The 11391-nt window shown below is 45.4% G+C and overlaps 1 long non-coding RNA gene across 1 annotated transcript; it reads right to left on the bottom strand.

Annotated features, from left to right (window-relative positions):
- Nucleotides 1-2113: 2113 nt before the first annotated feature.
- Nucleotides 2114-9305, bottom strand: LOC119387432 (uncharacterized). Its single transcript, XR_007414997.1, has 3 exons — nt 9200-9305; nt 5906-6032; nt 2114-3125 (listed from the first exon to the last, which is right to left on the bottom strand). It is a non-coding gene; the product is annotated as an uncharacterized LOC119387432 (long non-coding RNA).
- Between the last annotated feature and the right edge of the window lie 2086 nt (nt 9306-11391).

Below are 11391 nucleotides of genomic sequence, written 5' to 3'. Positions count from 1 at the left end.
AAGGCTCTTGTTTTCTTCGTCGTTATGTCCTCCGCAGAGTGAACGCTACCGGTTTCTGGGGCGCATTTGAGTCCGCATTTCTTAACATAGTCTCCGATGGCCTCTGCGGCTGCTTGAGTAGCGTCTTGCTGTTGCCCCAAAGACCTTCTGCCAGTTTACCTCACGATGTGGCCTGAGCATGTGGCACTTCGAATCACGGGTGCTACGTTCAGGTGGTTTGGGAGCTTGAGCATTGCCAGGTTAAGAACTGGAACAAGCGTGCATTGCGGTGCGCTTCTTGCAGGTACAATTTCTTTCCCGTGTTCGGAGCTGTACGAGCCCAGCAGTTGCCATGCGATCATTAAGAAATGATCGTTCGCAGGTTCCTCTGCCGCGTGGCGTACTGATTTTTGCCTCGTGGGAGATGTTTTAGAAAGCTCCCTTCACGTAAAAAGTCGATAAGGCACCCATTGCTCTATTTGGCGTAATCTCCAAAATGTTCTCCTATAGCTTCGAGCGCCCAGAGCTGGACAAAAAATCATACATGGGCGAAGGTAGGATTTCTTTCTCCTCTGTGTGCTTGTTGAGTCTGTTCAGAGTGTGTAGTGAACAACGTGCTCGAAAAGATTGCCTAGGGAAGACTTTAGCGAGATATCACGAAAAGTGTCGGCTTTCCTGGATTGGGTATGGGAGTTATCTCAGCGTATTTACAATCAAGAGGCACATCTGCCTCGTTCCATAATCGGTTGTATCGCCGCGGTCAATTTTTCGTCTAAGTTGCGACGGGTCTTGTTCGTGGCATTGTCCTTTTGTGGGGTCGTCTGTCTGGATAGGCCGCAGATTGCTCCTAGTGGCTAAATATTTGAATGTGTCGGTGCATCTGCTCGTTCTCGTCGCCCCCGTATTCGCCGCGCGAAGTGAAAGCGGTGACCGTGTCTCCGGCGTATTTCTTCCAAACTCTTCGACAATATTATCTGTCCTGCCGTGGTGGCGATACGCGTGTTTTTGTATGTTGCCCCCTGGCCATTGCTCCGACCTATCACGTTTGTGAGCATCACCTGCGTTTTTCGTTTCTCGGCATTTCGTGCACGCTGTCGCAGCAACGGTTCTAATTTTGTCGGTATTGTAGCATAGCATATGCTTCTGACTTTTTGCGAGATTACATGGCTAAGCACATTTTCAACTTGCGGCAACATTTCTGTTTCTTCCATCTTCTTTGGACGCAAGACTTCACCACACATAAATGTTGAAGATCAGGGATATAACCGGCGTGGCGGTAGTTCCTCTATAGCTCTTGTGTGGGGTTCCACCGAATTTCTTCCTCTAGCTTTCAAGGTAGTTGATGCTTTCCCGTCCCGTAGCCCTCATTTCTTCGGGAAATTTGATCCAGTGCGTGAGCCTTTTCCCGTATACATTTGTTCTTATATGTTCGTGTGTAGACCTTAGTTCACATGTAGCGGTCCATTACCAATGACTCCCTGGAGAGATTTTCTTTTATTGTCAACCAAGGTACCGGGAAAATAAATCACTACCATAACTATACCATCAGAATGTCTTTTCATTTTATTCTTCGCTTGCACAAATGCATTTGTCACGTTAGGGTAAAATGACTTAGCAGTTCTACGTACAAATGACCGTGTCAGAACAGACTACTGTCATGAAAATAAGAACTGCCCCTGAAAACTTACATAATGTCTTTCCAAGGTCACACGAAGATATGAAACGTTTACAGTTTAAGTTTGTCGCACTCTGAAACACCTTGTGATGTTAGCCTCAGCTCTCAGGAGAAATATTTTCGGCAGAGGAACAAAAAACTTCAAATTAACAATAAGATGATCATGTTTGCAGCACTTGTATCTCGATAATTATAGCTGACATGACTAGATTAAACCAAATTTCATAGCAGAAATTCGTAATAATTGTTCAGAGAGGTTCCTGCAGGAAGATTTCAACTCTCGTTTCGCAAAACACACAAATGATGTCAATTTGGGCTGATCCAGAAGCATCTTTGGCACAACAACATTCACACAGCAATCAGACCAGCAAACAGTGGGAATGATCTCCAGAATTGCACCATTCCATACTCATGAGACGATGAGGTTGTTTCCGGTAATTCACAATTGGAAGTCAAGATTGTTTACCACGCGCATTTTGCTGAGCTGTTTATCACGATAAAAAAGTAGTTCTCACAAGCGTCGTTTGAATAAACTTTTTGATTTAAGAAAGAGCGCGAGTACAATTGCTCGTTCTGCACTGCTTCTCGCTAAAGTCTCGAAGTAAAAGTTGGCTTACACGATTGATCTATGCACACATATTTCACTGCTACGAACGCCCACGTGTACATGTCACAAGGTATGAGGTGAATTAAAACAATTTTTTTTAAATTGCCGCACACATAACACAAAAATTAGCACTGATGTTATTCAATGGTCAAGAATTTCTTCTGAAAGGCACACCGCAGCGCGGCACTGAAATCGCCCTTCATTCAAGCCGAGAAGGCGGTTACGTATTGTTTTTTTTTACTCGAACGAGTTCTTACAAATCCTATTAGTGAAAGGATACATGCACTATAACAGTGCTGTTGGTTCTTGATACATTGGAGTAATTGATTTGGGTTTTTTTCTCTAATTCTTAGTCTTCCTCAATTTGAGAAAGACTAAGAGATAGCAGTATAGCCAAAGAATGACCACATATATAGTTATTATTTATACCGCTCCTCTCACGTATGTTGACGTTCATGCCAACGAAGGCATCTGAGATACTTGAAGGATTTAGTGCACTTCGTGCACTCGAAGGGCCTCTCGTCTTCATGTGTAAGAGAATGTGAGGTGAAATTATCCTTCCGTGGAAACGACATACCACATATGTCGCATAGAAAGGGCTTCTTGCCTGTATGCGTGTGCCGATGTTTACTGAGAGAAGAACTCCGTGCAAACAATTTACTACATATGCCACAACGAAATGGCTTGACGCCGGTATGCGTGGGGTGATGCGCCACGAGATTATGTTTGTATTTAAACGATTTTTCACACATTTCGCATTTGTGGGCCCTTTCCCCTGATGCATTGTCGCCGCGGTCGACGTCGCCGTGCCCATTGTTGATATCTTTGCAGTGTTCGCTTTCCGGGGAGTCAGTAGCAGCATTCCTGCGTGTAATCGGACAAGAAATATAATAGGGTGTATTCATTCATTTTAAGGAAGGAGCATAGCTCGGCAAAAAAAAAAATGCAACTCACTCAGACTCACTCAAGAACTCTTATCTCTTAGGGCTCACTCGTACTCAGACTCACCAACATATTACTCAAGAGGGCTCACTCAGACTAAGACGCAAAACTCGATCTGAGTCTGAGTGAGTAGACTCATGAGTGCGTTAGCGTGCAATGAGGTTTTTCGATCATGGTGCCAGCTCTTTAAGGCCAATATCTCACATAATCGGCGCTCTACGTGGCGCATTTTGATATCGTTCCTTTAAATGCGAGTTATCAGTGGTTTGAATCCAGTAAAGACATTTTCGTGAAAAACGTGACTAACACGAGATATATTTATCAAGAACTTCCCATAAAACAGTTTGCGGTGGGATGTCAAGGCACCCCCTCTCTGCCCTAGGTTACGCCTCTGATCAATAAATATTGAGGCGGCGTATGAACCCTAGTGTGTTAAAAAAAGTGTGCGTAGACGTGAGTATAAACATGAGCCAATGTAAGCCTGATAGTAATCCTGAAGATGAATAGACAGGACCACATATAGGTCGGCAATAAAAGTGGAGCTCGCACATACTCATTCAAGAATTATATTTTACGCGTAGGGCTCACTCGGACCATGACTCACTAAAATTTTTCTCAGTCTGACTCGCTCATACTCAAACTCGCCAAAACATTACTCACCCGGACTCTCTGACACTTAGACTGACCCAATCTGAGTCTGAGTGAGTCGGCTAATGAGTGAGTTTGCTGACCTATGGGAAGGAGGGCGGCATGTTTTGTCTACACAGAGACAAAAATAAAACATTTGATCACATGCATACAAAAGTAATAATTTCGGACTGTCACTTACGAAAACCACGATATCATTAGGCACGCCGTGGCGGAGTGCTCGAGAAATTCCACTGCCTGGGGTTCTTTGACGTGCTCTTAAATGTAAGTGCAGGGGCATCTTGCATTTCGCCTTTGTCGAACTGTGACCGCCATGGCCGAGATGTAACCCGCGTCTTGCGGACCAGTAACGAAGCACCGCCATCACTCTACCACCGCGGCGGCATTTTTACAAAGCTCCTTGTTGTCTTGATGCGTATAGTATTAGTGATTACTTATACGAGAACGACACAATGAGAACAGCGGAAAACACGTGGTCGTAGTATAATGGTGTATTCTTTCCCATCTTCAACGTGAAATATAGAAATTCTGATGAGAATGTGTGGCGTGTGCCGGCAGACGTGCAAGTCTAAGGCCTGACCTAAAAGGCCTGCCATGCCGAAGCTGTTAAAACAGCTTCGGCATGGCAGGCCGAAGCTGTTTAACATTAAAACAGAAATAGTTCAAAGATGCACCAATTGAGCCGTATTAGACGAGCGTATAATTCAAATTGCACTCGTCATACACAGAATAACAGTCAAATGTGTTATCATTAATCGAAACATGGCTCCAACTTGCCAACAATCATTAATCGAAGCATGGCTCCAACTTGCCCAACTCGTACTATTTCAGCAGTTACGATCAATAGTCTCTCTCGGTCACCATGATTATTCTCAGCCATTTTATATCCACTCTGGGACGATGAACTCACCCAATGACATTCAATTCGCCGCATATTGTGCGAGCTGACTCGCAGTAGCGTGAGGGCGTACTCGTTATGGTATTGAGAAAGCGAATGTTCACTGGACTATATTTCCGGAAAAGCTCGTGGTAATTTCCAAAATAATTCGTGTCGCTATGAACGTTATGTCCTTTGCTGCGTGTTCTGCTATTTTTATTATTTCTTTAAATTCCCTCTTAGTCGACAGAGCCGAGTGCCCACCTCGCGCCATCTTCCAGAACAGCTGACGCCTTTGCCATGAGCACCTTACTTGCACGAGTTCTCGAAGATCGTTGCTACTGCAACTGCTGCAGCAGCGTCTGCTCCTTCTGCTTCGCATGAAACAAGTGAAGGAACACACATGGCACAACATTCACTGAGCAGCTTACAAAGCGCCTTGGTTGCCGATATCCTGTAACTGCCTTATGGATGGAGAATTATTGATAGTTACTCATTTGTCACCAAGGAAACATTTAAGAAATCTGGTAAAACTGTAAATCTTCACTTTTATTGACCTATCCTTATTCAAAACCTCAAAAACTTGGAGGGTCCTTGAGCTTCGCGTTCAAGAGTAGAATGCGTTGGTGTAATCTGACCGTGTTTGTACCGCCTTCCCAATCGCTAGCCTGTTTATCGTTTCTCGGTGGAGACCTAAACGGTGCCGCAAGGAAAGACAAAGCGCAGACGCCCTCCGGGTCCAATATCCACGCATGCGGCGCGACAAAACGCGGACACGACCACGCGGCGGGGCGTCCCGTTTAATAGCGCGGCCGTGGGCCCTTTGAGGCATCTCGCGGGTGTTGTGGCCAGCCGCTGAATAACCTCAGATATGCGTACCACCAACGCTAAATGGTGTATATAAATAGCTCACCGTTAGTATGCTAGAGGATGTATACGTGGTAGCCGAGCGGCTAAATCCAAAGTACCACGGAGCAAGGGGTGGCAGGTTCGAATCCCCCGTGCCATTCGAACGGAAGATTTTTTGTTATTCCTTTTGTTTGACTTGCATCTACCTCGAATTTTTACTCAGAAAGAATGCCTATTTACCGCTCACAACCAAAGACGACGCCGATACCAGCACCGGAATTTCTGTGAAGCCAGCTCCTGAACGCTATCGCGTTAAAATGGCCCTCACCTCATGTCGGTTCCCAAGAAGTCTGGTGCTGCTTCAATATCTCCATCGCTCGTACTCGGCATTGCTTCCTCGACACTCGTGCTGGAGATCGGAAGCTGGAAGGCGGCTCGTCCATTCTCGGTGTCGTCTGTGCATGCATGAAATCACATGTATGTACATGAGCTGCGGACCTCCACTGGAAGATGTAGTACCCGGTACATCGTCCGCGAAGAGATACAGTGCAAATTTTTTTAACGGGGCAAAAGAAAAAGGCAACAACAAAGGACAGGCGCTTCGTATGAACTCAAGGTTTATTGCAAAAAAAAAAAGAAACGGCAACTTTCGTGCAGAAAAACTTGTGAAAAATATTACGTGTGTTTACACGATGAATAATATATGTTTCTTGATTACTCGTGAATTGTTGGTACGAGCTCGAGAATCCTTTTATATTAACGCGGTAGCGTTAGAGAGCTCGTGTCGCAGAAATTCCGCTGTCGGCGTCGGCACCGTTGGTTGTGAGCGAAAAATCATCCGTGAGCGAAAAATCGAGAAAGTAGCTAATAAAATAAACGGATAACCTTCGTCCCAATGAGGATCGAACCAGGGCCGTTCGCGTGGCAAGCAGGTGTCTTACCACAAAGCCACGACGTTTTTTTTTTTTTACTTTATTGTACAAAGCCACGACGTTGCTTGCAGCTACTTCAGACAAAAACACTACATAAATGTCATGTAGTGAAAGGAGTCTCGACGCATGTTGTTCGGCAGGTGTCACGACGAAAACGAGCCCATACGGTTAGGCGCATTCGCGAGGCCATCAAACTACGTCGAAAAACGCCGGATAGTGCAGCCATCGCCGCTAAATACACACACGAACTTTCAGACAGCTCTAAAAATGGACAACTATGTCCATCCAGAGGAAAACATATCAAGCCAACGCAGCAAACGCTAGATAATGTGCTGCCATCTGTGAGGCATTGTGAGAAATATGTCTCGACTTTTCATGGCATCCGAGAGGGCCGGCGCGCGGCGTATATCTTGGAGGCCATGCGACTCTTGCTTTAGATCGAAAGCCTGTAAAATTCGCGCGCGTGCGTGCGTGTGTGTGTGTAACAATACACATTAATAAGTATGCACTTAGTCTTTGAAGTGCGCACTAGGGGCCAGATTTCGCTATCGCGTTCAACTCTTAAAGGCGAAGCTTAAGGGTCCCCCAATTTTTGAAGGAGATCGTACGTGTCCGTGACTAAGCGTGCATGAGCAGTCTTAAATCTTTTTTTTTTTTTTGCATAAACTTTGTCGTTTTGTTTCGACAAACCTTCAGTTGACCTTCAGTTGACCTGTTTCGACAAACCGTGAGTGCCTGTCCTGTGTTATTCCCTCGTTATTCTGATCCCGGTAATAGATATACCGCTGTATCTTGTCACCATGTGTGATCCTAAGCTTCGCCCAAGTCTGCATCTTTCTTCGTTCATCGAAGAGCATATTGTGTGGTAGCTTGAAGTATGTACTCGTGTATTTTCTTATTCCGAACAAGAGCAGTGCTAAGTTACTAAGACGATTGTGTTCCAACCAGATGCTCCCCAACCTGATGATTATTATAATGATCATGTCCTACGTCACTGGCTCCACACCCACCTCGAGGGATTTGCCAAGAAAACGGGTTTTCTTCCTGCAGTGCCATCTTTCATATATCCAGAACACTTAAAACATCAATGTGACTCCTTTTTTCGCACTTGTCAGTATAACGTGCGACACGCGATCAAGACGTGCCGCTGTTGCACAATTTATTTTTCTTTCCTTAACAACCCTCTTTATGACTTGACGAATTTGATTGGTGCAGACGTTATATATGTACTGTAGATCGAGAACGGGCGCGGATATAAAGTGTGCGCTTTCCTGTAAATGTAAATCAGCTGTTCATGACATGCATGTCATGATTTTCATGTTATGACCTGTCATTTATGTTCCTAATAAGGTCCATGTTATGCCACACCAATTTTGGTATACATCCGATTAACAGGAAGACAGGCCAGGAGAGACAGACAGACTTAGACAGACAGACAGACAGACAGACAGACACAGGACAGACAGACAGACAGACAGACAGACAGACAGACAGACAGACAGACAGACAGACAGACAGACAGACAGACAGATAGACAGAGCAGACAGACAGACAGGACAGACAGAGACAGACAGAGATAGAGACAGACAGACAGACAGACAGACAGACAGACAGACAGACAGACAGATAGACAGACAGACAGATAGACAGACAGACAGACAGACAGACAGACAGACAGACAGACAGACAGACAGACAGACAGACAGACAGATAGACAGACAGACAGATAGACAGACAGACAGACAGATGACAGACAGACAGACAGACAGACAGACAGATAGATAGACAGACAGACAGACAGACAGACAGATAGACAGACAGATAGACAGACAGATAGATAGACAGATAGATAGATAGACAGATAGATAGATAGATAGATATAGATAGATAGATAGATAGATAGATAGATAGATAGATAGATAGATAGATAGATAGATAGATAGATAGATAGATAGATAGATAGATAGATAGATAGATAGATAGATAGATAGATACGCTCAAAGTCGCAGAAGTTCGCAGAGAAATGCTTCGCATTTAATAATAGGAGTAATCGCTGGGGTTTTACGTGCCAAAATTACGATATAATCATCAGGCACGTCGTTGTGAAGAGCTGAATTTCCACCACGAGGGGTTCCCGCACGCCAAATTATGAGTACACGGGCCTCCAGCATTTTCGGCTAAATCGAAAATGATCCCGCCGAGGCCGGGATGGAAGCCGCGACCGCAACCGCTGCACCCAGCACCGTAACCACTGTGCCACCGCGGCGGCCAAGTCTCCGCAACTAACTTCATTCGGATGCGCTTTCTTTTTTTAATGGAGAAATCACACCTGATCCATGCATCGTGATAGAGAACTGCAGAAAAATGATTACCTTTGTTAGTATACTATTTGAGTAATAAATTGCAGAAGGGTGTTATGAGGGGCCAGTTGGTACATGATGTGGAGGGGCACAGCGCAAAAACGGGACGAAAAAATGTGTTGTGTGGTCCTTTTTCTTCGTCCCGTTTTTGAGCTGTTCCCCCTCTGCACTCCTTGAGTGTTTTGTTATATCAAGTTATTTTTCAGAACTTTTATCTCTGAACAAGGGAGCTGTCAGTTACGAAGGAACCCATTGGCGTACTGATACGCTTCCGAAGTGAGCTGTATGTATCTGTTTAAGAAAAGGAGCCGATAATAATCTTCCACATACCGTGAAGTAGAGTACTGCCCAGGGTCTTGAAGTACTGCTCGATTTCTTCGGCATTACAGGTGTGATCGGGAGTCCAACTGCTACAAAATTTATTGGTGTCAGGATGTGTAGCGCCACGAATTGCGAAGGTTACGGAAATATCTTTATAATAAACTGTACGGGTACCACAATGAAAGAAGGTGACGCTGTGACTTCGCTAACAATGTGCAAGAAAAATGAAGGAAGTAAAGCTCTTCCTAATTACAGAAAGTATTCACTGCAGCAACCATTCCGCTAAGTGCCAATGCACCATTATAGCGAAGCTGCCTAGTGCTAGGATCAAGGGCACTCGTGTAGACAATATGTAAGGTGGTAACACGCCCGACAGCACCGCCATGTTGTGTTGGAGCACGCAGACGCGCGCTATCGCAGACACCTTGAATATCATGTTTGATTTTGTTGTTTCTTTCAAAGCTTATTATTTCTGCAGTTTCACGCGCGTGTTTATCATCAGCTTTGCTCATCACCTTAAGTTCCACGTCACTCGGGTTGGCGGCGTTTTCAAACATAGGATTGAATCGCGAGTGCGCGGGTCGCTGTCGAGCCAATGTCACCGACGACGATCGGGCAGGTGAAGCCATGCGCTCGCGCGACCGCGTCGCAGTCGGAAAGCTTCACCGATATGCTACCTTGAGATCTCGGCAAGAGTTTATCGAAAACCCTTCGAGTGCTGCGTGTTCAGTTCTGTCGGACGTGTTCTAAAGCAACCCTGAACTTTCACTGTATGACTAATTTTAAAATACAGGCAAAGACTGTCCCATTACAGTTGCAAAAAGTACACTCGACAGCTTCGCTTGTCTTCCCTATTCCCAAGCAGTGGGAAGGGCTCTAAATTCTCACAAGCCGGTTGCAGCAGGGTGCAAACTACGAAGCTGAAGCAAGCTGAGTGCTTGCGCAGGAAACTATACTTTCCTTTGCAATTGCATAATAATTTGAGAACGTGAAGACAGCTGCGTTTGTTCGGTACGCACAAACTCACAGCTATACGTGATATGCCAGTCGCGATTGGCATGTACCGCATATGCGTTTATTTGTTGTATCGATGACCCCCGGTAATTATGGTGGTGAAGGAGCATGGCATCGCCCGTGCAGACAGGACTGGCCCCTTCGATCCGAACTCGCGCTTGCGACTTGCTCACTGTTCAGACCGCAACAAATAATCCGGTGGATTCGGCTGTCGCTTTTTTGTCACCTCACGCCAAGGACAAAGTATGAGGTGCGCTTTGTCCTCATTGAGTTAAGCTCTTTGCTCAGCCACGACTGGTAAACCTTGTCCCCGAGAATATGCGAGTTAATCTTGCAAAATGTACAACATAGTCACCAATACAACGCGGTCGAAGCGCCAGGACGCAAATATAACGAAAACAGATGCGTGGGCTTACAAATCGCGCTCAACACAGCGTACGACAACGACTTTATATATTCGAGAAGGAACGAACCAGCTTCGATGGCTGCCGCCATGTTTCCTTTTCGGCGTTGCCATTGCTGACCAACGCCATAGCCTCCAAACAAGATTAAGAGCTTTGGTTGCTGCCGTGTGCTCGCTTCACTCGCCCAACGTGTGAGCCTTTAAGTGGATATGTTCCAACTAAACACCCCTTAGGAGTTAACGGTGTTATGGGTTATCGAAACACCCATGGCCCATACCACAGCGTGCCAGATGATAACTGGGACTCGCTGATTAAAATGTCGTTGGATCTTAGGCGAGTTTAGATTAAACGATATGTGTCTTTTAGGACTATCTACAAGCGTAGCATAAATTTACGCCTATCCTCTTAATGTTTAATGTTCATTTATACGGAACAGGAATATCTCCACCGGCAGTGAACGGCGGCTTAAGATACTATGGCTATATATACCAGATGGTCAGTGGAAGGCTGTGTAGCACGAGCGCTCCGTCCATGTGGTATTTTACAGTGCACTCTGTTGTGTGTGCGGTTTGGCGCGTGCGTGCACCTTGTATGCTAATGTCACCGGTAAGTGTGTGTTCCCCGACTGGTAGATTTTTTTTCACATTTTTCAGTGATAAGGGTGTTTAGGCCAATGGAAACACCCCATGATAAGGGTGCTAGGCCAGTGGCAACACCCTATGGTATGGATGTTTTGATACGTGAAACACCCTTTTCCTAGGGTGTGAGGGTGTTAGTTATAGA

The sequence above is a fragment of the Rhipicephalus sanguineus genome, chromosome 1 (assembly GCF_013339695.2).
Source record: "Rhipicephalus sanguineus isolate Rsan-2018 chromosome 1, BIME_Rsan_1.4, whole genome shotgun sequence".
Classification (NCBI taxonomy): Eukaryota; Metazoa; Arthropoda; class Arachnida; order Ixodida; family Ixodidae; genus Rhipicephalus; species Rhipicephalus sanguineus.
This window is presented reverse-complemented; position numbering and strand designations above follow the sequence as displayed.